The following is a 27,078-nucleotide window of genomic DNA, read 5'->3' as shown; positions in this document are numbered from 1 at the left end:
GCCCTCCTGCTGATAAAGACTATAGCGGAGACGTCCCGTACCTTATGGCAAACACCAGCCTCACTGGCCCCTACCACCAAGAGGACGGAGCGGCGCTACTTCGTCCCCTCTAAAGGGCACGAACACCTGTACACCCACCCTCCCCAGGACTCCCTGGTAGTGGACGCAGCCAACCAGCGGGAGCGCCAAGGGTTTCAAGGGTCAACACCAAAGAGCAGGGACGTGAAAAGGCTCGAGCTCTTTGGTAGGAAGGTGTACTCCACGGGGGGCCTACAACTCCGCATTGCCAACCAGCAAGCAATAGTAAGCCGGTATGGTCACAACATGTGCTCAGCCATGTCGAAGTTTGCGGAGTTCCTTCCTCGGGACTCGAGGTCAGAGTTTTCGGCCCTAGTGGAGGAGGGCAAACTGATCTTCCGGGCCTCTCTCCAGGCCGCCCTGGATGCGGCAGACTCAGCCTCACGCACCCTGGCCACGGGCCTGGTCATGCGGCAGGGAGCATGGCTCCAGGTCTTGGGCCTGCCATATGAGGTCCAGCAGACAATCCAAGACCTCCCCTTTGAGGGGCAGATGCTGTTTTCAGACAAAACGGACAAACATCTGCATAGCTTAAAGGACTTGAAGGCCACGCTTCGCTCGCTGGGCTTGCATACCCCTGCGACCCAGCGCAGACAATTTAGACCGCAGGCGGCCCCTCACCCATACCAGCCACAGGCTCGCCAGGAGCTGGGGCGCAGGCAGGGCAGAAATGGCAGGAGGCGTCACCAACGCCACCCCTCCGGCCAGGTGTCTGGCCAATCGCGACCACCATCAGGGACTAGACCCCCCTATTTGATGGTGCGGTCGAGGACAACCTACCAGTCGAGACTCTGGATCCTTCCACCCCTACCTTTGGGTCACGTCTGTCCCCCTTCTACCATGCCTGGTCCCGAATCACGTTGGACAGATGGGTGCTCCGCACGATAGAGAGGGGATATTCTATCCAGTTCTCCTCCCTCCCGCCCCACCAACTCCCTCCCCGTCCCTCTTCAGGGACCCATCTCACGAGCAACTTCTAACTCAAGAAGTGAAGTCCCTCACGGAGGCAGGGGCGGTGGAGGAAGTCCCACGGGAGCTCAGGGGCAAAGGCTTCTACTCCCGGTATTTCCTAATATCGAAGGCGAAAGGGGGCCTGAGACCCATCCTAGACTTGCAGCGGCTGAACAAGTTTGTGCGAAAGCTCAAGTTCTGCATGGTCTCCCTGTCCTCGATTATCCCCTCCCTGGATCCAGGAGATTGGTATGCCACCCTTGACTTAAAGGACGCCTATTTCCACATTGCCATAATTCCTCAACACCGTCAGTACCTCAGGTTCGTCATAGCCGATGCCCAACTGCAGTTCACGGTGCTCCCGTTCGGCCTGTCAGCCGCTCCGAGGGTCTTCACGAAGTGCATGGCAGTCGTGGCGGCCTTCCTGCGCAGGCGGGGCATCCAGGTATTCCTCTACCTGGACGACTGGCTCATAAAGGACCGCTCCAAGGAGCAGGTAGAGACTCAGGTGTTGTTCATCAGGCGGACCTTTCTCGATGTCGGCCTCCTCTTGAACGAAGCCAAGTCCACCCTGTCTCCGACACAACGAATAGAGTCCATAGGAGCGGTTCTGGACTCCACCCACGCCAAAGCGTACCTGCTGGAATCCAGGTTCTGTGCAATTTCCGAGCTCATCCTCGGACTGCACCGCACCCCGGTTACCACGGCGCGAGTTTGCCTCCGGCCGTTGGGCCACATGGCGGCGTGCACCTATGTGGTGGTCCATGCCAGACTCCGGCTTCGCCCACTACAGTCCTGGTTAGCGACAGTTTATCGCCTGGCCAGGGACCCCCTGGACTCAGTGGTGTCCATTCCCCGCTTGGTGCTGAGCTCGTTGTGGTGGTGGCTCGACCCACGGAAAGTCTGCATGGGTGTCCCCTTTGCTGCCCCACAGCCCTCCCTCTTCCTGGTGACGGACCCCTCAGATCGAGGTTGGGGAGCGCACCTGGGACGCCTCAGGACGCAGGGCTTGTGGTTGCTGGCGGACCTCGAGTTACACATCAATGTCAGGGAGCTGAGGGCGGTCCGCCTGGCGTGCTTGACCTTCCGGTCTCACCTGGCCAGCAGGTGTGTTTCAGTCCTTTCGGACAACACAGCAACAGTTTTTTATATCAACAAACGGGGGTGCACGCTCCTCTCCCCTGTGCAGGGAAGCCCTCGCACTGTGGGAATTCTGCATTCACAATGCCACCCACCTGACGGCGTTCTACCTTCCGGGGGAGCAGAACGGTTTGGCAGACACCCTCAGCCGCTCGTTCCAGGGTCATGAGTGGTCCCTCCGAGGGGATGTGGTGCGCTCAATTTTCCAACGTTGGGGCTTTCCCCGGTTAGACCTGTTTGCTTCAAGGGAAAACAGGAAGTGCTGATGGTTCTGCTCCCTCCTGGGCCGCAGTCGGGGGTCTCTGTCGGACGCCTTCCTACAGTCCTGGGAGGTCGGTCTACTCTACGCCTTCCCTCCGATCCCCCTGATACACAGGGTGCTTTTAAAGATTCGCAGGGATCACGCCAGGGTAATCCTGATAGCCCCGGCGTGGCCGCACCAGCATTGGTACATGTCACTCCTGCACATGTCCGTTCAGACGCCCCTGACATTGCCCCTACTCCTGGACCTGATCACGCAGGACCGGGCTTCCTCCGCCATCCGAACCTTAAATCCCTTCACCTCACAGCCTGGATGCTCCATGGCTGAACCCAGTGGAGTTGCAGTGCTCCCAGCAGGTCAGGCAAGTGTTGCTAGGTAGCAGGAAACCATCAACTAGGGCCACCTACCTGGCCAAATGGAAGCGCTTCTCCTTATGGTTGGGTCAGAGGGGTCACGACCCGCTGGGGGTACCAATCCCCGTTGTCCTAGACTATTTGCTTCACCTAAGACAATTGGGTCTCTCCCTTTCCTCCATTCGTGTTCACTTGGCCATTTCCGCTTTTCATCCAGGAGAGGGGGGTACCTCGGTGTTTGCGAACCCGTTAGTTGGGCGTTTCCTCAAGGGTATGGACAGGCTCTTCCCGCATGTGCGTCAGCCGACCCCTGCTTGGGACCTGAATCTGGTCCTCTCCGCCCTCTTGGGGGCCCCCCTTTGAGCTTCTGGCTTCCTGTTCCCTGTTGTACCTGTCCTACAAGACCGCATTCCTGGTGGCGATCACCTTGGACAGAAGGGTGTCGGAGCTTCGAGCGTTAACATCTGAGCCCCCGTACACAGTCTTCTATAAGGACAAAGTCCAACTTAGACCTCATCCGGCTTTTCTACCCAAGGTCGTTTCACAGTTCCACATGGGCCAAGATATCTTTCTCCTGGTGTTTTATCCTAAATCACACTCCTCCAGCGAAGAGTGGAGGCTACATTTCCTGGATGTCCGCAGGGCCTTGGCTTTTTACATAGAGCGTACCAAGCTGTTCCGCCGCTCGACCCAGCTCTTCGTCACGATGGCGGAAAGGATGAAGGGGCTCCCGGTCTCCTCTCAGCGAATCTCTTCGTGGATCGCGACCTGCATCCGGGAATGCTATCGTATAGCTAAGACCCCTGTCCCTCCGGTCACGGCCCACTCCACTAGGGCGCAGGCCTCCTCCGCAGCGTTCCTGGCTCAGGTTCCAACTCAGGAGATTTGTAGAGCGGCCACGTGGTCTTCCATCCACACGTTCTCGTCTCACTATGCCATCACGCATCAGGCGAGGGATGACGCAGCCTTCGGTCGAGCAGTTCTCCAGTCTGCAGTGATCTCCGACCCCACCTCCTAAGGTTAGGCTTGTGAGTCACCTACTTTGGATGGACATGAACAACCACTTGAAGAAAAAACAGTTACCCACCTTTTAGTAACTGTTGTTCTTCGAGATGTGTTGTTCATGTCCATTCCAACACCCACCCTCCTGCCCCTCTGTCGGAGTGCCGGCAAGAAGGAACTGAGGGGGTGGAGGGTCGGCGGGCCCCTTTATAGGGCGCCATGGTGGCACCACTCCAGGGAGCGCCCGGGCCGACCCTATGGACGCTGCTAGGGAAAATCTTCCGGCTGACGTGCATGCGGCACGTGCACACCTACTTCAAGATGTGTTGTTCATGTCCATTCAAAGAACAACAGTTACTAAAAGGTGGGTAACCGTTTTTTCAACCTCCCTGGACACACACAAGCAGATTTAAAGTGTTCTCCTACAGGTTTTTGTATATTGCCATTCCTAATATCTGACTTGTGTCCATTTATCCTTTTACGTAGGGATTTTCCAGTTTGGCTGATGTACAGAGCAGAGGGGCATTGCCTGCACATGATGGTGTATATTACATTGGTGGACATGCAAGTGAATGAACTGGTGTTGATGTGGCTGATCTGGTTAGCTCCTGTAATGGTGCTGCTGGCATAGGTGGCAGGTTTGTATAATTTTTGGTGGGGCCCAAAATGGTGGTGCCCCCCCCGCTCCCGCCCTGTAAGCCGATATAAAATGAAGCTACAACGCGTCAGTGCCACAAGATTACAAGGGTCAATTAAAAGTGGAAAGTCAGAAGCAGCACTTGCCTACTTCAATATACAGTATTATATTTTGTTGCACCTGTTGTGATGAATTGGGAATGTTCTTAATATTTTCTCTGAATACTGTGTGGGTGCCTCAGTTTTCCCTGCAATGTTGGGGACAAAGAGATCAGGTGGCCTCCCTGTCCGGAAGAGACACAGAGGCCAGAGGAGGGAGTGTCAGTTTGGAGCTGGCTGGGGAAATGGGGAGAGACCCAGAACTTGGTTCTGGGCTCCCCACCCTGCAAGATGGACCTGACAGAGGGGTTCTGTTTTCTGTACCAACAAGCTCTGTTTAAACTGTGTTCCCGTCATCTAATAAACCTTCTGTTTTACTGTCTGGCTGAGAGTCACATCTGACTGCGGAGTTGGGGTGCAGGGACCTCTGGTTGCCCCAGGACCAGCGTGGGCAGACTCGCTGTGGAAAGTGCATGATGTGGAAGGGCATGCTGAATGCTCCGAGGTCAGACCCAGGAAGGTGTAAGCTTCTTGCCCTGGAGACAGTATGCTCCAAGAGAGGAGGCTCCCCCAGAGTCCTGACTGGCTTTGTATGGAGTTGTTCCAAAGCATCACAGCATCCCCTTCCACACCGTGCACTTCCCAGAAGTCCGCACAGGCACTGACACTCCCTCCTCCGGCCTTTGTCTCTTTTCCAGGCATTAGGAGGCCACCCGATCTCTCTGTTCTCCAACACCTTCAGTTGGCACCTTGCAGGGGAAACTGATTTGGGAGAAATGAAGTAAAAGCTGCCCAAACCGAGCTTGAGCACTCCTGAATTTTGAGGTGTTCAAATCTGGAAGGCAGGTGCTGGGGGTGGGAGAGGGTTGTGGGCTCCATGGGGGAGCATGGCAGCAACTGTCTGGAGCTGCACGGAGCCAGACACGCTGGTCTGAGTGGCACAGTAAGCGGTTTGGGGGTTGGAGAAGGGGTAGGTGGTTCCGAGGGGCAGTCAAGGGACAAGGAGCAGGGGGGGTTGGATGGGGAAGAGGTTCGGAGGGGCAGTCAGGGGACAGGCAGCAATTGGATAGGCATGGGAGTCCAGGAGGTTTATCAGGGGACAGGTAGGAGGGTCCTGGGGGGAAGCTGGGTGGGGTCTCAGGAGGGGGCAGTTGGGAACGAGGAGAAGGGAAGCTTAGATAGGGGCTGAGGTCCCAAGGGGCAGTTAGGGGCAGGGGTCTCGGGAGGGGGTAATTGGGGGACAAGGACCAGTGGTGCTTAGATAGGGGGTGGGAGTCCTGGGGGGCAGTTGGGGCAGGGGTCTGGGGAGGGGGCAATCAGCGGCCTGGGGCTGGGATTCAAAGGGCTCTGGGCTGCTGGCAGCCATGGGGAGCCCAGAGCCCTTTAAATCCCAGCCGCGGCCGGGAGTCAGAGGGCTCTGGGCTGCCTGGAACCGTGGGGAACCCAGAGCCTTTTAAATCCCAGCCGCGGCCGGGAATCAGAGGGCTCTGGGCTGCCTGCAACCGCGGGGAGCCCAGAGCCTTTTAAATCCCAGCCGCGGCCGGGAGTCATAAGAACATAAGAACATAAGAAAGGCCGTACTGGGTCAGACCAAAGGTCCATCTAGCCCAGTATCTGTCTACCGACAGTGGCCAATGCCAGGTGCCCCTGAGGGAGTGAACCTAACAGGCAATAATCAAGTGATCTCTCTCCTGCCATCCATCTCCATCCTCTGACGAACAGAGGCTAGGGACACCATTCTTACCCATCCTGGCTAATAGCCATTTATGGACTTAGCCACCATGAATTTATCCAGTCCCCTTTTAAACATTGTTATAGTCCTAGCCTTCACAACCTCCTCAGGTAAGGAGTTCCACAAGTTGACTGTGCGCTGTGTGAAGAAGAACTTTCTTTTATTTGTTTTAAACCTGCTGCCTATTAATTTCATTTGGTGACCCCTAGTTCTTGTATTATGGGAATAAGTAAATAACTTTTCCTTATCCACTTTCTCAACATCACTCATGATTTTATATACCTCTATCATGTCCCCCCTTAGTCTTCTCTTTTCCAAACTGAAGAGTCCTAGACTCTTTAATCTTTCCTCATATGGGACCCTCTCTAAACCCCTAATCATTTTAGTTGTTCTTTTCTGAACCTTTTCTAGTGCTAGAATATCTTTTTTGAGGTGAGGAGACCACATCTGTACACAGTATTCGAGATGTGGGCGTACCATGGATTTATATAAGGGCAATAATATATTCTCAGTCTTATTCGCTATACCCTTTTTAATGATTCCTAACATCCTGTTTGCTTTTTTGACCGCCTCTGCACACTGCGTGGACATCTTCAGAGAACTATCCACGATAACTCCAAGATCTTTTTCCTGACTCGTTGTAGCTAAATTAGCCCCCATCATGTTGTATGTATAGTTGGGGTTATTTTTTTCCAATGTGCATTACTTTACATTTATCCACATTAAATTTCATTTGCCATTTTGTTGCCCAATCACTTAGTTTTGTAAGATCTTTTTGAAGTTCTTCACAATCTGCTTTGGTCTTAACTATCTTGAGTAGTTTAGTATCATCTGCAAACTTTGCCACCTCACTGTTTACCCCTTTCTCCAGATTGCCACTGATTGCCCCCTCCCCGGACTCTGACTCCCGGCCGTGGCTGGGATTTAAAGGGCTCTGGGCTCCCCGCCGCAGCGGGCAGCCCAGAGCCCTCTGACTCCCGGCCACGGCTGGGATTTAAAGGGCTCTGGGCTCCCCGCCGCAGCGGGCAACGCAGAGCCCTCTGATTCCCGGCCACGGCTGGGATTTAAAAGGCTCTGGGCTCCCCGCCGCAGCGGGCAGCCCAGAGCCCTCTGATTCCCGGCTGCGGCTGGGATTTAAAAGACTCTGGGCTCCCGGCGGCTGCCGGCAGCCCAGAACAGGGGAGAAACCTAGCTCCAAATATTGCTGGAGCAGAGCCCCTGACTGTGAATATTCCTGGGGCTAAAGCCCCAGGAGCCCATATAAGTTGGCGCCCATGGCTGCTGGTGTAAATATGTGGGCAGAGTTGGCATCGAGGTTTGTTGCATGGATTGGTTCCTGAGTTAGTCATCCTGAACAAAACAACTTTGGTATACTCCCTTGGTTACACATAAACAAATCTATTGTTCTCCCTTGAACCATTGTTGTTTCTCTACACAACCCCCCACCTATGCTCAAGTAAGTGTTTTGATGCCTGGATCCAAAATCTGCATCAGTTCCAGCACTCTGGACCCTCAGCTACTACCACCACCTGGGACCCCTGATTAATTCAAGCCTCACGGAGTAGTGAGAACCCATCTCTCTCTCGGTATAGCCTTCTGACTTGTGTGATCAGTTATAGTTTTGTAAACCTGACTTTTATAATCAAATTGAAGTTATAATATTAAATCTAATTCTTTTGTTTGTTTGGCTCCCCTATGGTTATTACCTGGCAATAAATAACTTTCATGATTAAGCTGGTTGCTTCTCTCTCTTCCTCTCCCTCATGGGTTTTTTTTTGGGTTTCCTCATTCGCCCTGCAGCAACGCTCCTCATACCTAAGCTAAAAGATGTGAATTCAAAAGAAGCTAAAAGAAGCGGAATTCTCACCTTACCTTACAGTGGTATAACTCCCCTGTAGACAAATCCTCAGTTCCTGTGACTTGAAGCCAGAACTATGTTGATGGGAGAGTGATGATTGTACGGTAAACACTAATTCACAGCTGTGGTGTTGTCACTCTCCCCATGTGTAATCCTGACCTCAGCTGCCATTACATGTGATTTAGAAAACTTACTTTTGTGGTCAGTCTCAGATGCCAAAGGGTAACTTAGAAAACCACAGCAAGCAGTTTCTATTCAGAATCGGGCTGTAACTCCAGTGCACTGTGTCTTCTAGAGGTTTGCAGAAATGTAACTTCATCAATGGTGCCCGTTTTCCCTAATACAAATGAGTCCTGAGCTGGGGTCTTAATGAAGCCATCACAAGCCTCATGCAGCCCCAATAACAGCTTGCCATTTATTTTAAAGGAAAAGTGCTACACCTATTATCTTTTGCAAGGAAGGGGTGTGTGTGATTAAATTTGATTAACATAACATTTATTTCTATTGGGATTAATGAAAACTAGGAACTGAATGTGTGAAGAGGGGAAAAGTTGGAGCAGATAGAAAGGGGGTTAACATCTAGCCAGAGCCCATGCAGCAGCATCCAAAATGTAGTGGACATTAAATAGATCATAGCTATGTTAAGTTAGAAACACCAATGCAAAGCTACTAGGATGAATAAGCTACATTACATCTAACTAATCACAGTGTGCCAATTAATCATAATCATGGGTTTGTATGTTGTATCCCTATCCTCTGTGTAGATTATAAAGCCTTGTCTAACTGCTACCATTGTACTGTTTTAAACATCTGGGTATAGTTCCACAGTCCACACCCACACCCACACCCTGCTTGGATGGAATTATACAAAGGTGCTTATATGCTTATTTCTATCTGGGAAAGGGAATAAACTCTGCCCCTATACCTACTTTTATAGTGATATGGCCGTGACCATACAAAAGGTTGTACTGGTATAACTGTTTCTGTAAAATAAAATCACATTCCCAACAAAAACAAAACCTGTCTGTGACCAGGCCTAAGGGCTTGTCTTCAGTGGGACATTGATCAGAACAGCTCCCCTGTGGGCACTCATTATAGAAAAAGGGGGCCTTTTCCTGATTTAAGATAATCCATTGTGGAAGAGAATTAAACTCAGTTGCAAACAGCATCTATTCTGGAATAATTTCAGGGTGGGGAATTATTAAACGACTCTAGCTATATTGGAGTAACTTGGCGGTGGCAGACAAGCCCAGAGCCCTGGGGGGCAGGGCTTGTCTCTTCTGTGTTTGTACAGCGCCCCAACTCCCCTGGAGCAGTTACCCTAATGTAACCTGGGGCACCGCTTGCCTGGAAGGGGGGGATGACCCAGCCTGTCCCCCCATCGCTGTGGCCTGGTCCCCCCCCTGTGCACCTCGGGGTGTCGATCCGCCCAGGGGCTGTCGCGATAGGAAGGTGCCGGACTGGACTGGCCTGTCCCCCCACCCCGCCGCAGGGCCTGGCGGGCTCGGAGGCGGCGGCCCAGCTGGCGGGGGCGGGACCGCGGCGGCCACCTCCCCTCCGCTCCCTCCCTCCCGCGGAAGATGGCGACGGAGCGGCGCGCTGGCAGCGGCTCCCCCAGCGGCCGGAGCAGGACCCAGCGCCCGAGAGCTCGCGGCCCGGGACCGGCGTGAGGGGGAGGCGGGAGCCAGCGCGGGCACCCGCCGGAGGGGCCCCGGCGCCAGCTGGAGGTGAGGCGGGGCAGGGAGCGAGCAGAGCGGGGCTCGCGGTGTCCGGCCGGGCCCGCAGCGGCTCGCGGGGCCCTCTGGTGTGGCGGCTCGGCCCGGCCGTGCGTGGGGCTGGCGCCTGGTGCCCGGGAATCTCGGCATTCCCCGCCCCGGTGGGTGGGGCAGAAATCCGGGCCCAGCGTGCCATGGGCGGGCGGGCACCTGGGGCTGCCCTTGGGCAATCCCCATTTCACCCCTGCCAGTGCCCTTTGCCGGCAGACGGCCCCGCTGCCCCGAGCCCTGCATGCAGAGCCATCCCCTAGCCGGGCCCACATCTCAGACGCGCTGCTCTAGCTACCTTGCTCATGGCTCTGAGAAAATTTGCACCCTGAGCCCCTCCTTGGGTCGACTCAGGCTACGGTTACAGTGGCGCAGCTGCACCTATGCAACTGTGCTGCCCTGAGCTGTCTAGTGTAGCCCCTGTAAGCCCCTAGGAGAGAGTTCTCCCATTCTCTTAATAAACCCACCCCTGAGCCCTGGCAGCTATGTCAGGAGAAGCTCTTCTGCCAACATGGTGCTGTCCACACCAGCGCTTAGGTCATTGTAACTTACATCACTCAGGGGCGTGGCTCATTCACACCCCTGAGTGACACTGGCAGTGTAGATGTAGCCCTAGCCTCTGCTGTGGATAATACAGCTAGGTCTTCCATCAACCCGGACTTTCAGATGGGAGGATTACCTATCAACAACAGCCCTTCCATCGACATAGCATGCGGCTAAACTATGGTGCTATAGTGGCACAGCTGCAGCGACTGTACTATAGACATACCCTAAGATGCCTATCACTGTATATCTGTGCACTTTGAGCTACCTGTACAGGGTGACAGGGTTGTCCAAGAGGCTGATAATGGGGGAATATAGTGGGGTGCATTCCTGTGTGCCCAAACCCCATCTACCTCTGAGTTGTGGCTTCCTTCCCCGGTGAAGCTGGGGCAGCTTGCAGGTACTGTGCCTCCTTTGGTTCTTATGAAGCAGCAGAAGAGATTAGGATGCACCTGCTTTGGAGAAACAGACCACAGAGAGGAAATCCAGAAGCAAAGAGCATTCTGGAGCCTGTAAGTTCCCCTGGACTCCCTTCAGCCACCGAAAAGAATAACCCCGTGTACCCTCTAACTAAGGATTTTAAAGCTCTCACTGCCTTCCTTGATTAAGGTTTGTTTTGTTTTCGTTCTGCTGATGGGAAGCTTCAGGCACAGAGGGGTTAAGTGACTTTCCCAAGGTCAGGCAGTCTGGAGCAGCAGCACATCTGACTTCCAGTCTAGTGCTTTAAACACAAGAATATCTGTCCTACCCACTTCTTCTGAACTCTTTCTGTCCTATCCCATTCTCCATCAGAGCCCTGGTTTTTACTGGAGTTTCACTTGGAGACCAGATTCTTATTCACTTGTTTTTCTAAACTGTTGAGTGCTGCTTACATCATGTTCCACCCCAAAGGTGGCTGCATTTCCATGGCCTTATCTACGTTACACACTTTTATTGTGTTTGAACGTGATTCTGAATAATTGAGTTAGATGGCAATGCTGACCATGAGTAGAGCGGTCAGCATAAACTAGGACAAGTCATGTTCAGCATCATGTCAAACTATGGTGGTGTGAGAAGTCATTCCAATATTTGTACATCTGGTTGAGTTGGTAAAGCACTTTGGGATCCTTTGTGACTAAAAGTGCTACGTACATTCAGGATTATCTCTTCACTGATTCTCTTGTATGTTTGCTACCTTCCTTTGGGATTTGATTTAGTTGGGTTTGGTCCTGCTTTGAGCAGGGGGTTGGACTAGATGACCTCCTGAGGTCCCTTCCAACCCTGAGATTCTATGATTCTATGATGGTGATTAAACCCCATGTTATGGCAACAAACATACTTTGGTCTGGTCTGTGTTGGCCTAAGTCATGTTCAGCACTGTGTAATCTAACTCAGTTGCTTCACGATCATGATGCAATACAATAAAATGAAGTAGCATAGACAAGGTCAGTGGTGTGAGAAGTCATTCCAATATTTGTACATCTGGTTGAGTTGGTAAAGCACCTTGGGATCCTTTGTGACTAAAAGTGCTATGTACATTCAGGATTATCTCTTCACTGATTCTCTTGTACGTTTGCTACCTTCCTTTTTTCACTTTTCACCCCTTCACAAATTCCCCAATCTTTTTAATCCACTCTTTGGTCTCCCCCTTCACTTTCTTCTTTTCACATAGCCCTTCACATTGACTCCTCTGCTCCTTCCATCCTTGTTTAATTTCCAATCATGGCTGCCCTCCATCTATCAGTCAGTACTGATAAATCTCCATTTCAGTGGTTTGTTTGGTTTTTGCAGGCTGCAAACATGTCTTTTAAAACAGCTTTGTTTCTGTGTGTGGGATTTCAAAATAGCAGTATTAGAAATTTGAAAGAGAAGTGAATATAAACTTCAGTGTAAGTGCCGAAAAGTAGAGAACAACAAATCTCTGCAGGTTGTGTTTAACTTTTCACTTACGTGACAGGAAAAGAAAATGTATGTGCTTCAAGGCAGGTGTCAGGGGGTCATGTCCACCTGGCACTTCCCATATTGCTAAGGGAACTATTCCGGAATAACTAGTTCTGATTAATTCCATTATGGATCTTTTATTCTGGAATAAGGCACTTGTAATCCATTTGGTTTAAACTAATTCAGATAAGGAACTCTTATTCTGGAACAAGAGTGTCCACACAAGGAGTTAATCATGAATAACTAATCTGCTTTAAATTCACGGCCTACCTTATTCTGGATTAATTTTCATGTGTAGACAAGCCCTAAAACTCCGGGGTGTGTGTGTGGGGGGGGGGGGGGGGGAAGAGTCCGGTAGCATTTCTGGTTGCAAAAAGGGTTCCCAGTATAGAAAAGATTGAGAGTCACTGCTTTAATATATTGATAATATTTAGAAGCCTATAGAATAGAAGACTGGGTAGATAGTGCAGGTGTGAACATATGTGCTAGAATACTTGCATGTTTTTCAGTAATGTCTAGCAGGTGCATTGATGCTATCAACAGTATAAACTCTTCTGAAGGCATATTTTACCAATGTCCTCTAACCTTCAGACCCTGTGTCTTATCTACATTAGTGTTTACACCGCTGGGTTAGATGACAGTAGTAAAGATGCCTGGGCCTAATCTGCACTAGCTGAAAATGGTAAAGAACTATCCAAGTGTCAACAAGGCGTGTGTGCATCCTGAACCTGTGCACATCTCCAGAACAGTGTTTGACAGGTTTTGATGCCTGTCTCCATCTCTCTGTGGTATAGCTGGAAGGTGCAGAAGAGCTGCATAGGTAAGATAATCTATTTCATTGTAATTGGCAGAGTTGTTTACACATGATCTCTGACACATTTTCCTCTTCTTAAAGAATGCATCTCCATCCATGATAATAGCACAGGTCATAATCACTCAGCACTTGTAGCAAATCTCTTTTAATTGGCCTTATTTAACACCCATAAGGGTGTACTTTACTTTGCTCTCCTCTGAATCCCCCTCCCCAAATTGTAAGTAATTTATTGCAGGGCATGTTACAGATAGAAGAACAGCCTCTGGCTGTCAGCAACCTTTCTGGTATGTCAGATTTCCAGCTTGACAGGCAGCTGCAGCAGAATTTGTGGGTGCGTGAGGCAATGATACTGCAGCAGTACAAGCAATTTGTGGTGCTACTTAGGCTTGACGCATCTATTCTCTCCAGGATTCTTGTGCATCTGGAGACGATTGGGTTAATGGTCCTGTTGTTGATTCTCTTTTCCTCCTAGCTTGCCTGTTGGCTTTGTTGAAGTCCAGGGTATTTGAGTTCCATTTTCCCCTTTTTAGCTGTTTTTCTAAGCTCTGTGCTTGAATGTAAATATCTCTAGGTTGCTCTTTTGTGTGAAGTTAGACTCTGAACAGAGCATAGAGTTATCAGATGCGTAACGTTAGTGCATATTTTTTAAAAGCCCATCTAGCCCAGAAGTCTTTTTAAAACTTAAGGTTAATTTATTGTTTCTGAAAATAGGGGAAGCAGTTGCTTCGGTTAGAGTCAGACATAATAATGCAGGTGGGTGCAGTTGCAGCTTTGCCAAATTTGTACCACCCCACTTCAGCCTTGATCTGTAAGAACATCCCCCACAGGTCTGCCAGTGCACCTCATTCCTGACCTCTAGCTATCCTGTCTTCACAGCAGTATTTGCAGTGCTTGGCTTCTGGGCAGTTTCTGCCTGGGAACTGTGCCATAGTTTCAGTATGGACCAATATCCAGAAAGGAAATGGTGGTGACCAAGCTCATTCCATGTGTGAGCTATTGAGGAATGCAACTGACATCTGTAGAGGTGAAAGGTGTATGGATCCCTTACATCTGGAAGCTCCTCCCACACCACTCAGGGTTTGTCTCCACTAAAGTTTTGACCTTGAGTTAATTGATTGCCAGTTAACTTGAGGTAGTCCACATGTTTGTAAAGGCTAGTCTGGACCCTTCCGGAAGGTTTGTTCCTGGCTGTAAATATTTGTGGTTTACCCGGGGAAAACACCACAAGATCTGTATTTTATTTATTTATTTTCAGTGAAATAGGGCTTGTTTTCTTGTTTGTTTTTAAAGCTGTCACAAAAGCTCTCCAGACAAGAAGAGATGCGGTTGCAGTCTATTTCTGTATGGACTCAACCTGCTTTTGTGTAGGCTGAATGGAATGAATAGCCCAAAATAAACAAGTCAGACCAGCTTCACTCAGAACTTGCAACCATACTAATGACCCTGGGAAGATCCTTAGGAATATCTGTCTCTGCAGAGTGTGTAGCTGTATATAACTAAATATGTTGCGCCTGCTGGGATTGTAGCACATTTAGTATTGACAAAAAGAACGGGAGTATGGTGTCCATTTTTCAAATTAATTCCAATTCATCAGTCTCTTGTTGGAGTCTGTTTTTGATGGACACCATTAAATTAGGCTTGAATAAAGACTGGGAGTGGATGAGTCATTACACAAAGTAAAACTATTTTCCCATGTTTATTCCCCCCCCCCCCACTGTTCCTCACACCTTCTTTGTCAACTGCTGCAAATGGACCATTTTGATTACCACTACAGTTTTTTTCTCTCCTGCTGGTAATAGCTCACCTTAACTGATCACTCTTGTTAGAGTGTGTATGGTAACACCCATTGTTTCATGTTCTCTGTGTATATATATATTTTCCACTGCATGCATCTGATGAAGTGGGGCTGTAGCCCATGAAAGCTTATGCTCAAATAAAGTTGTAAGTCTCTTAGTACTCTTGTTCTTTTTGCGGATACAGACTAACACGTCTGCTACTCTGAAACTTAGTATTGGCAGTGTTTCTAGCTGCTCTCAGGGTGAAATGTTAATTGTCTTAACTTAGCCTAAATGCTTGCAAACTGCTTCCCCATGGGGTGAATTTAATTCTCATTAAATATAAATGCTGGAGTTAAACATTAAAACTAACCTTAATTAGATGCAAACTTTCATATTCCTCTGGAAAATCATAGAAGATAGTGATGACTATCACTTGTTCATCTGGTGGTGCCCAGTGCAGGATTATTTCCTACAGTATATTATTACATGCTCTAACCCTCATTAATACAGAGTTGCCGGATGGTGCCTCATGCACTTCTGGAAGCTGAGTTCAGCAACACTCAAACCTCTGAAAACCGTGTAGAGTAAGGTACAAGTCACCTGCAACAAAGTTTTTGGGCATTAATTTATTTTTCTTAAAAATAATTTCTCAGCATCCCCATGTACCACAGTCCAACTGTCCACCTCCACTTCCTCTAGCTCCTTGACAGCGATCATCTTAGCCACAGAATACACTGGCTGCCCCTCCATAACATCATCTCCCCCCTTTTCTGCCTATCCAGTATTGCCCAGTTCTCCACAGAGGGGTGGGTGTTAGAATGGGGCTTGCAGGTTGAGGGAGTTGGGGAAAGGATGCAGGAACAGCACAGCAACTAGCAAGGAGTCGGTGGGGACAAATTTTGAAGGGGGAGACAGACATGGAGGGACATGGATATGGGAGGGATGAGGACAGAGCTAAAGCCCCCAGCATCCCCCTCCTTTTCAACTCCACTCTTCCTGCCTTTCCCCCCACATTCCACCTCATTGCTCTAACACCCCCCGCCCCATTCTACCCTTCTGCTCAGACTCCCCTTTCACTGCTCTGACATTGTCCCAGAGGAAAGCAGCTGTCAGGATATGTCATGAATAGTCTGTCTAGAACTGTTGTGTTCTACACAAGCTGGAGTTTGTGTTACCTCCAGCTTTTAGCCCCAGTGAGTTACAATAGTTCTTCGAGTGGTTGTTCATGTCCATTCAAAGTAGGTGTGCGCGCGCCGCGTGCACGCCAGCTGGAAGATTTTCCCCTAGCAGCTCCCATAGGGTCGGCCCTGGTGCCCCCTGGAGTGGCGCCACTATGGCGCCCTATAAAGGGGCCCGCCGACCCTCCACCCCCTCAGTTCCTTCTTACCGCTGGTGACGGCTAGCTGGAACTTCGCTTGCTGATAGCAAGTTTAGCAGTGTCTATAAACCTTGTGTATATAGTTAGTTAGTTTATCTAGATTAGTTGTACATAGTTCTTTGCTGTTGGGGGTTCCCCCCACACCTACTTGTCGCCTCGCCGGGGCATGCCCAGGTCTCCCGGGTTTAAACTCTGCAAGGACTGCGGAAAGTTCATGCCAAAGAGTGACCTGCACTCTGCTTCTCTGCGGTGCCTCGGGGAGAGCCACCAAAGGGACCGGTGCACTATTTGCAGGGGCTTCCGTCCCAGAACTCTCAAAGACAGAGCGCAAAGACTTAGAGTTCTTCTGATGGAGGCTGCCTTGCGGCCACCTTCGGACCCGGAGCCGGCCGACGCGGTGCCCAGCACTTCATCGTCGGTGCAGAGCGCCCCGGCACCGGCATCAGGACTTAGGGCCCAGCCCAAATCTTCTAAAACCCGGCACCGGAGGGAGTCGGGTCATAAAAAGTCAGCCTCAGTGCGGCACCGCTCGCCCTCCCCGGTGCCCGCTAAAAAGAAGAGGTCGGTGAGGGAGCGATCGCCCTGCCAGGACCTCCACAGGCCGACGCCGTCCGCTAGTACAAGTGGACAGGCTGGGCTATAGCCCCTGGCTGCTCCGATGACTCCCGCACCAGAGAGAGGCAGTCGAGTCTGGAGCGACCATCATCCCCGGGCCTTAGTGGAGATGTGCGGGACCCCCTCAACGCCGGAGGCATTCGAGGCGGCCTCAGACCAGCTGAGACTCCCGGTACCGGCCTCCCCGCATCGTGGCAGGGAGTTGCCGACCATAGCTCGTCCCCCAGTACAGTCTAGGGGCAAGCCAGCAATGCTGTTGCCTCCCTCTCCGTCCCGCACGACCCGGGCGGCACCGGACCAGAGAGACAGCTCCCCGCCTCCGCGCCACTCCCCGGTGACGACAGGTGCCGCTCCCCCCAGGTCCTCTTATTCAGAGACCTCAGACTCAGAGGCGGACTCCTATCGCTCCAGCCGGTCGCGAAGCAGGAGATCGACTTCGGGGGTGAGCCACCAGCGTCACCCACCACAGTGGCAGCAGCAATGGCAACCGCCCTCTCAGTGGCCGTTTTGGACCCCCTGGGCCTACCACCAGTCGGTGGGCCAGGCGTTAGGTCCTCTCTCCAGGTCGGCCTCGTCTCCTCGGCATCGATGGCCCCGGCGCAGTTGCCTCCTCCACCGGCACCGTCGCCGGGCAGGGGTGTGCCGCATCTGAGTTCAGCACCCCCTAGCCAGGCATCGGCACCGGTGGCGACCACGGTTCGTGCTCAACAGGTGCCGCCAGACACGCCAAGCCGTTCATTGGCGACCCCGGTACCGGCCGCGGTGCCACATTTGGAACCACACTGGCCCCGCAACCTCAGTACCGTGTGCTGCCGGACCCCGAAGGGCTGGGAGCGCCGGAGGACGGGCCGATCCAAGTGATTTCCTCCTCTTCTTCCCCGGATGAGGCAGTCGCAGGCATGGCCACGGCACCAGCCCTGGAAGACACTAGGAGTCTTCAGCAACTGCTCAGGCGAGCGGCTCAGAGCCTCGCAATCCAGGCTGAGGAAATTGAGGTGGACGTAGATCCGGTAGTGGACATCCTGGCTCCATCGGGACCATCCAGGGTGGCCCTACCATTGATTAAGACCATAGAGGACACGTCCTGCACCTTATGGCAAACGCCAGCCTCATTGGCCCCTACTGCCAAGAAAACAGAGAGGCGTTATTTTGTGCCCTTGAAGGGGCATGAGCATTTGTACACCCACCCTTTCCTGGACTCCCTGGTGGTAGACGCGGCCAACCAAAGGGAGCATCAAGGGTTTCAAGGGTCGACACCAAAGAACAGGGACGCCAAAAGGCCCGACCTCTTTGGTAGAAAGGTGTACTCCACGGCAGGCCTTCAACTACGAATAGCAAACCAACAGGCTGTCGTAAGCCGATATGGTCATAACACATGTTCGGCCATGTCGAAGTTTGCCAAGCTCCTTCCCCAGGACTCGAGGGCAGAGTTTTCGGCCTTGGTGGAAGAGGGAAAGCTAATTTCCCGAGCCTCCCTTCAGGCTGCCCTAGATGCAACGGACTCGGCCTCACACTCCATAGCAACAGGTCTGGTCATGAGGTGGGGAGCCTGGCTCCAGGTCTCGGGCCTCTCCTATGAGGTCCAGCAGACTGTCCAGGACCTCCCTTTTGAAGGGCAGACGCTGTTTTCGGACAAAACAGATAAGCGTCTGCATAGTCTAAAGGACTTGAGGGCTACTCTTCGCTCGCTGGGCCTGCATACCCCGGCAACCCAACGTAGGCAGTTTAGGCCGCAAGCGGCCCCGCGCCCTTACCAGCCTCAGAATCGTCCAGAGGTTGGGCGCAGACGGGGCAGGAACGGGCGGAGGCGCCACCAGCACCACCCCTCCGACCAGGCATCCGGCCAACCAAGACCGTCGTCGAGTCCTAGGCCCCCTATTTGATGGTACGGTCGAGGACGGCCTACCGATCAGGACTCCGGATCCTTCTTTCCCTACCTTTGGGTCACGTCTGTCCCCCTTCTACCATGCCTGGTCCTGAATCACGTTGGACAGTTGGCTGCTTCGCACGGTAGAGAGGGGATATTCTATCCAGTTCTCCTCCCTCCCGCCCCACCAGCCCCGCTCCCCGTCCCTCTTCAGGGACCCCTCTCACGAGTAACTTCTAATTCAGGAAGTGCGGTCCCTCCTCACAGCAGGGGCGGTGGAGGAAGTTCCTCAGGGGCAGAGGCTTCTACTCCTGGTGTTTTCTAATACCGAACGCAAAAGAGGGCCTCAGACCCACCCTGGACTTGCGGCGGCTGAACAAGTTTGTGAAAAAGCTCAGGTTCCGCATGGTCTCCCTGTCTTCGATCATTCCCCCCTAGGATCCAGGAGATTGGTATGCCACCCTCGACTTAAAGGACGCATATTTCCATATTGCCACAATCCCCCTACACCGTTGGTACCTCAGGTTTGTCGTCGCTGACGCCCATCTGCAGTTCACAGTGCTCCTGTTTGGTCTATCGGCGGCATCAAGGGTCGTCACGAAGTGCATGGCAGTCGTGGCGGCTTTTCTGCGCAAGCGGGGTATCCAGGTATTCCCCTACTTGGACGATTGGCTTATAAAGGGCCGCTCCAAGGAGCAGGTGGAAGCTCAGGTGCTTTTCATCAGGCGGACCTTCCTCGAGCTCGGCCTCCTCTTAAACGAGGCCAAGTCCACCCTGTCTCCTACCTAAAGGATAGAATTTATAGGGGCGGTTCTGGAATCAACATATGCCAGAGCGTATCTTCTGGAGTCCAGATTCCGGTCCATGTCCGAGATCATTCTCGGTCTGCACCGCGCCCCGACCACCATGGCAAGAAACTGCCTCAAGCTGTTGGGCCACATGGCGGCGTGCACCTATGTGGTGAGCCATGCCAGACTCCGGCTCCGCCCACTACAATCCTGGCTAACGACGGTATACCGCCTGGCCAGGGATCCCCTGGACTCAGTGGTGACTCTTCCCCAGGTGATGCTGAGCTCTCTCCAATGGTGGCTCGACCCACAGAAGGTGTGCTTGGGTGTTCCCTTCGCCACCCCTCAACCCTCCCTCTCCCTGGTGACGGATGCCTCGGATCGGGGATGGGGAGCGCACTTGGGGGAATCTCAGGACACAGGGCTTGTGGTCGCAGGAGGACCTCAAGTTACATATCAACGTCAGGGAGCTGAGAGCTGTTCGCCTGGCTTGTCTTACCTTCCAATCCCACCTGGCCGGCAGATGTGTCTCAGTCCTCACGGACAACGTGTCAGCGGTCTTCTATATCAACAAACGGGGATGCACACTCCTCTCCCCTGTGCAGGGAAGCCCTCGCGCTGTGGGACTTTTGCGTTCAAAATGCTACCTACCTGACAGCGTTCTACCTCCGGGGGGAACAGAACAGCCTGGCGGACGCCCTCAGCCACTCTTTCCGGGGCCACGAGTGGTCCCTTCGTCGGGACGTAGTGTGCTCAATCTTCCGGTTCTGGGGTCATCCGCAGTTAGACCTGTTTGCTTAAAAGGAAAACAGGAAGTGTCGGCGGTTTTGCTCCCTCCGGGGGCACAGCCCGGGGTCTCTGTCGGATGCCTTCCTCCTGTCGTGGAAGGAAGGGCTGCTCTACACCTTTCCTCCATTTCCCTTGATACACAGGGTAATTCTCAAGATTCGCAGGGATCACGCCCATGTAATCCTGATAGCACTGGCGTGGCCGTGCCAACATTGGTACACGTCACTCCTGTACATGTCCACCTGAGCGCCCCTGACGCTGCCCCTGCTGCCGGACCTGATCACGCAGGACCAGGGCTGCCTCCGCCACCCGAACTTGCAATCTCTCCACCTCACAGCCTGGTTGCTCCATGGTTGAACCCAGTGGAGATGCAATGTTCCCAACAGGTCAGGCAAGTGCTGCTCAGTAGCAGAAAACCCTCGGCCAGGGCCACCTACCTGGCCAAATGGAAACGCTTCTCCATCTGGTCCGGTCAGCGAGGGCAGGACCCGTTGCGGGCCCTGATTCCCGTTATCTTAGACTGTCTGCTCCACCTGAGACAAGTGGGCCTTTCCCTCTCCTCAGTTTGAGTTCACTTAGCGGTCATCTCGGCTTTCCACCCAGGAGAAGGGGGCACCTCAGTGTTCACAAACCTGCTGGTTAGTCGTTTCCTTAAGGGCATGGACAGGCTATTCCCGCATGTCCGTCAACCAGCTCCTACCTGGGACCTGAACCTGGTCCTCTCCGCCCTCATGGGTCCTCCCTTCGAGCCCCTGGCTTCATGCTCTCTGCTGTACCTGTCATACAAGGTCGCTTTTCTAGTAGCGATCACCTCGGCAAGGAGGGTATCAGAGCTCAGGGCACTGACATCCGAACCCCCGTACACTGTCTTCTATAAGGACAAGGTCCAACTTAGACCTCACCCAGCTTTCCTTCCCAAGGTCGTCTCCCAATTCCACATGGGACAAGATATCTTCCTACCGGTGTTTTATCCAAAGCCGCACTCTTCCGGTAAGGAGCGGAGGCTGCATTCCCTGGATGTCCGCAGGGCCCTAGCCTTTTATGTTGGACGGACAAAGCCATTTAGACGGTCGACCCAGCTCTTCATCGCGGTGGCAGATAGAATGAAGGGGCTCCTGGTCTCCTCTCAGAGGATCTCTTTGTGGATCGCGGCCTGCATCCGGGAATGCTATCGTATAGCTAAAACCCCTATTCCTCCAGTTACAGCCCACTCTACCAGGGCGCAGGCCTCCTCCGCGGCGTTCCTGGCTCAGATCCCGACTCAGGAGATTTGTAGAGCTGCCACGTGGTCCTCCATCCACACGTTCACGTCGCACTATGCCATCACACACCAGGCTAGGGATGATGCCGCCTTCGGTCGTGCAGTGCTTCAGTCGGCAGTGACCTCCGACCCCACCACCTAAGGTTAGGCTTGTGAGTCACCTACTTTGAATGGACATGAACAACCACTTGAAGAAGAAAAAACGGTTACCCACCTTTTGGTAACTGTTGTTCTTCGAGATGTGTTGTTCATGTCCATTCCAATACCCACCTTCCTGCCCCTCTGTCGGAGTGCTGGCAAGAAGGAACTGAGGGGGTGGAGGGTCGGCGGGCCCCTTTATAGGGTGCCGTAGTGGCGCCACTCCAGGGGGCACCAGGGCCGACCCTACGGGTGCTGCTAGGGGAAAATCTTCCGACTGGTGTGCACGCGCCGCGTGCACACCTACTTTGAATGGACATGAACAACACATCTTGAAGAACAACAGTTACCAAAAGGTGGGTAACCGTTTTTTCAAGCTTGGAGGTGATGAATATAATGACTCATTGTGTATAGATCATCACTTGAGAGGGATGAGCATAGTTTTCTGGTGAATTGGAGATGCAAGAAGGTCTTTTTCACCGCTCTTGATACCCGATTCTCCAGGATTAGTGCTGAATCCAATAAGACTTGAGACTCCTTACTTACTATCTTAATGGAGGGTGGATGCCTTCAGTGGAGGAGAGCTCATTGTCTTGGCTAGCTCCTCAAAGTTTTGTCCCCTTCCCACTATCATCGCCCCAGTCAAGGTAACATTCATTTTCTATTCACCTAGTGTTCATCTAGGTGCTAATGTCTTCCAAGTATTTTGCCATCTTTGTTGTAGGATTGTCTGAGTCTATGGCAGATATTCAGAGCTGAGTTTCATCAATGTGGTGTTAGCAATGGAACCTATAGTGTCCTGTAATTTCTTCAAAAAGGAGGACAGGTGGGGTCTAGGGGAAGAGATAGCATTTCTCCTGGCAGAGAGACCTCTCATATGAAGGTCCTTGGAAGATGAGAAATTAACTGCCATCACATGTCTTTGAGTCCTTCTCATCTTATTTTTCTTAGTTTTGAACTGGATCTCTTGGATTCAGCGAGGGGTACTTTTAACTCAATCTGTGTGCCCTTTTCTTTAGGCTGAGCCATACTTGCCTTCATCGGAAACATAGGTCCTGCTCCTGTCTTCTGACTCCTATCATCCTACTCCCTGGGGAATTCTGTACCAAAAAAATTTAAAATTCTACGCACAATATTTTAAAATTCTGAATAGTTTATTTGTCAAAATAACACAATGTAATCACACCAGTTTCAATTATTTTGCTAATTTATTTCAAAATAGCTCTCAGCAAGTATGTCTGTAACAATACCGAAAACAAAAAATGATTCAGGAAATTATTTTTGACAAATAGATTCCTTATTAATATAGAACTTTCAGTACTAATTAATTTAAACTACAATACAGAACTGTATTTCCCACACCCATCAGAAGTAGTGGAGAGGCTTGGGGGAGTCATAGGTAATGGAGGAGCTGAGGGAGAGGGAAGTAGCTTGGTAGTGAATCTGGAGGTTTGTTGGGTGTGAATGGGAGAAGTATAGAACAGTTTGTTTTGGAGGGGAGCAGGCTGGATAAGAATCAATTATTTTTCAAAAAATAAAAAAAAAATCAGATTTTTTTTATTTAAATTGGATTTTTTTGATAAAATGCTTTTTGAGGAATAAAACCTATCTAAAGATAGTTTTAATTAAGATACATTATAGCTCAAAGATATTTCATCATGGAATAGGGATTATAAATTCTAATTCTATAGTATGAGACAATATATTCATGTAATGTTTAAAAAAAGTTTTGTAAATGAGTTCCAATAGTTCATGGATTAAGGACCCAATCTTATGGGGTCCAGGGGCTTCTGTGTAGATTATTTAGGTTAATCTTTCTATCTACCCAATGGGACTCAGTGCTCAGTCTAGAAGATACCATCAGAGATGCTTAGTTTTGCAGTTCTCAAACTGTGGATTTGTGTCTCCAGAGATAACATGCTTGTTAATAGCAAAAATGTTTTTAAATAAATAAATAAATGAGATGACAAATAACAGACCTCAACCCTATTGTCCCTTTGCAAATTTGTGTGCACCGAATCAATCCCTTACCTCTCTCTAAAAGTGCAGTTTCAAAAAGTTCAATGAATAGAAGAGTGGTAGGAGAGGAATAGATCTGGACAAGGAGAAGAAGTCTGGAGATAAATGTGAGAAGGGGAGGGAGAGGCAGCAGAAACAAAAGTGAAACTGTTTGAGTAGCATATTCCAGAATGCACTTTTATATAGAATTCCATGATTAAATCGAGTCTTCCTGACTAGTGATTTAAATCAAATCCACCCTGGAGGTGAGGGATTGTAAGGGAGTTGGGGCGCCTCCTCCATGCAGATGCTGGCTGACTCCTAGCCTTTCCCATTCAGTCAGGCACATCTGCCCCGTCCCCGTATGTCCCTGCACACCCACTCAGCCACCCCCTGCATCTCATCCTGCACCCTCACTCAGCTGCCCCTCATCCCCATGTGACCCTGCACCCCCACTCCCATTCAGCCCCTGGCTTAGTCTGCCCCCTCCCCCTCCCCACACTAGTCCTTCTGAACTCCAGTCTATGTGACCCTCCCAGCAGCCCCATGTGCCCTGCTCTGTCTGTCTGCCCATATCCTGTGCCTCCTTACCTGGCCCTGTGAGGAATGCAGCCTCTCCTCCTCCCTGTTGGCTGCTGGCTGCTATGGCTGGCGAGCCTTCTGTATTGGTGCCACAACAGCGCATGGTGGGCGAAATGTGTAACTGCAGTGCCTCTCCGACAGAATTTTCTGTGGAGAAAAAAAATCTGGGTGGTGAGGGGACACACACATGAATTTTGCATCTGTGCAGTGGCCCAGAATTCACCCCAGGAGAACTGTCTGCCGTTTTTCTCAGCCTGTGCCCTTCGCCTCTTCTTCCTGTGTAATTTCCCCCCCCACCTTCATGAGAGATCCGATCTTAAACCAATATTTCCAGAATAAATACCACCCTGACTCCAGGAGATGATGAAAGCATGTGCCATTAGGATGTGTTAGTATAAGTAGTTTGTTCTTGGTATCCTCCCACAGTACTTGGAATGATGAAGCCTTGGCCTCACGCCATATAAGCACAGAGCTTCCCACAGTAAAACTTGTCATGGTTCATGCACAATATTGATTTTGCCTCCCCCTCTCTCACCCCCAACCATTACTTTTAAAAGAAAATTCCCTCCTTCCACAATCGTATTTGATTTCTTGAAGCAGTTTTATTGGTTTCTGTATGCTGGGTTTAAGATTTTAAATCAAGGTTGTGTTTAAGTATTGTTCTAATTACAGTTACTATTAAGTGTGACCTTTCTTGGGCTAGTTACTTTAATTCTCTTGCATCTATTACAGCTGTTGTATAATTACCCTGTTCTTCTGTCAAGATGTCTTTATCACATCTTTGTATTGCTGAATGGAGATGGAGTGAATGGCCCCTTTGGCTGATGGGTAACATACTGCTTCTATTACAAAGGGCATGTCTACACTGCCCTGCAGTTCGACCTTCGGGGGCGTGAATAGCAGTGTGTGCCAAAGTGTGCTGTAACTGCCCTGTGTGGATGCTGCGGGCATGAACTTGAAGGTCCCTCATTTGCACTAATGTAGTATGTTGTAGTACACAATATAATCTGTTGAGTTATGTAATGGTGTTACATTGTCAATCATTGTCTTTATACATTTCAATGTTGGTTTGTATGGTGGGGTTTTTTTTTTACCACTGCTGCACACTGAGCAGAAGTACCTATGGAGCTCTCCACACTAATCCAGGTCTCTCGTGTAGTTACAGTTAATTTAAAAGCCAGTATTGGTTATGAATATTTCGAATATATCTTTTCAAAGTGTATTAATTTGTGTTTCTCAACTCTGAATTTCATCTGTCATTGTGCTTCCCATTTCTTATATACCTTTGAAGTTTCTCACAGACTTTATTAACCTTGACTCACCTAAATAATTTTATCATCTCAAAATTTTGCTGCAATAGGCTCAATCTGTTTTCCAGATTATCAATTAATAACGGAGAAGCAGCAACCAGTACACAGATAAGGCCGGAAACCAGTTACCATTTTATGGCCTGTTCTTCAGCTTGCCCTTAGAAACCACAAATAAAGGCCTATCAAGCTAAAAAATGGTAAGAGAAACCAGACTGTGAGCTGTGCTCCTAATAGCTGTTATGCTATCACCTCTGCCTTCTCTCTGTTCTTCATTCTGTTTAAACTCTCCCCCCTTCCCCATGTGTGAGGGAACAGGTCACTAGAGACCTTAGTGGGAATGGTTTTGAGTGGAGAAGACACGCTCAATCACAGAAGATCCAGGAGAGGAGAGAACTTTCCATCTTTGCTGGATTGGTCAAGGTGTCAAGATCTGGGTGCGGCCTATAGTCATGGGCTTCACCATACCTGCCTTGAAGCCTTTCTCCAGTAGCTCTCAATCAGTCTGATGAGCTGTGCCAGAAGTATTGGTGCATCCCTGTGCTCTTCACCCCTCCCTCTCTTCACTCCAGAGTATCAGATCCATGTTTTCAGACAGCTGTTTATAAACCTACAGCTTTTTTTGTTTTTCCACTCAAGTATTTGTTCCCCCGCCTACCTTGGGAGTTTTTTTTCTCTTTAACACATCTCCTTTTATCATCATACCATCCCATCGCTGACTTCCTGATCCTTCTTGTTACACTAGATGGATGTTTGGGAGTGGGACTAAGGAGTCTTATATGAAAGACCTGGAAGGTTGAAGCTATTTAGAGTGCTCAGGCCCCTTTTTGTATACATTTTTATTTTACTGCAGCTCATTTTGTAAGAGGGAGAAGATGGGCAAGAACATATTTATTATTACGGCTATTACCATAGAGCACACTCTGGACCAGGACTCAGATGTGCTAGGCAGGGCTGGATTAACATTTTGTGGGCCTGGTGGCAAACATATTTGTGGGCCCCCATGGGGCAATGGAGCATGGTGCAGGGAGGTCAGTCCCCAGAGTGAGGGGCCAGCCAGGGGCAATGGAGCATGGCACGGCAGGAGTGGCCCAGCTCGGTGCGAGGGCACTATTTACAAACTGGCAGTTGCCAGACGCACAGTGGCCCGCCTAGCCCTGTGCTGCCAGCATGCCTCTTCCCCCCCCGCCCAACACCCCATAGGTGCCGACTCTGTGGGTGCTCTAGAGGAAAAAAAATCGTGTGTGCTCAGCACCCACTGGCAGCCCTGTCGATCAGATCCTCCCCCTTGTCCCCAGTGCCTCCCGTCCACCGATGATCAGCTGTTCAGCAGCAGGAAAGAGGTGCTGGCGGGAAGGGGAGGAGCAGGGGCAGGAGGAGGCAGGGGCACTCTGGGGAGGGTGCGGAATGGGGCAGGAAGAGGCAC

General features: G+C 50.9%; 1 protein-coding gene across 4 annotated transcripts in view; it reads left to right on the top strand.

The window, feature by feature from the left end:
• Window positions 1-9,666: 9,666 nt before the first annotated feature.
• Window positions 9,667-27,078, top strand: part of NDST2 (N-deacetylase and N-sulfotransferase 2) — a 271,555-nt gene continuing 254,143 nt past the window's right edge. For all 4 annotated transcript variants that reach the window (XM_045023107.1, XM_045023115.1, XM_045023106.1 and 1 more), the window contains exon 1: window positions 9,667-9,838. The gene's annotated coding sequence lies outside the window, so the exon portion shown is untranslated. The remainder of the gene's footprint in view (window positions 9,839-27,078) is intronic.

This window comes from Mauremys mutica, chromosome 7 (genome assembly GCF_020497125.1).
Source record: "Mauremys mutica isolate MM-2020 ecotype Southern chromosome 7, ASM2049712v1, whole genome shotgun sequence".
Taxonomy (NCBI): domain Eukaryota; kingdom Metazoa; phylum Chordata; order Testudines; family Geoemydidae; genus Mauremys; species Mauremys mutica.
The sequence above is the reverse complement of the archived record's forward strand: the minus strand, read 5'-3'. Positions and strand labels throughout refer to the sequence as shown.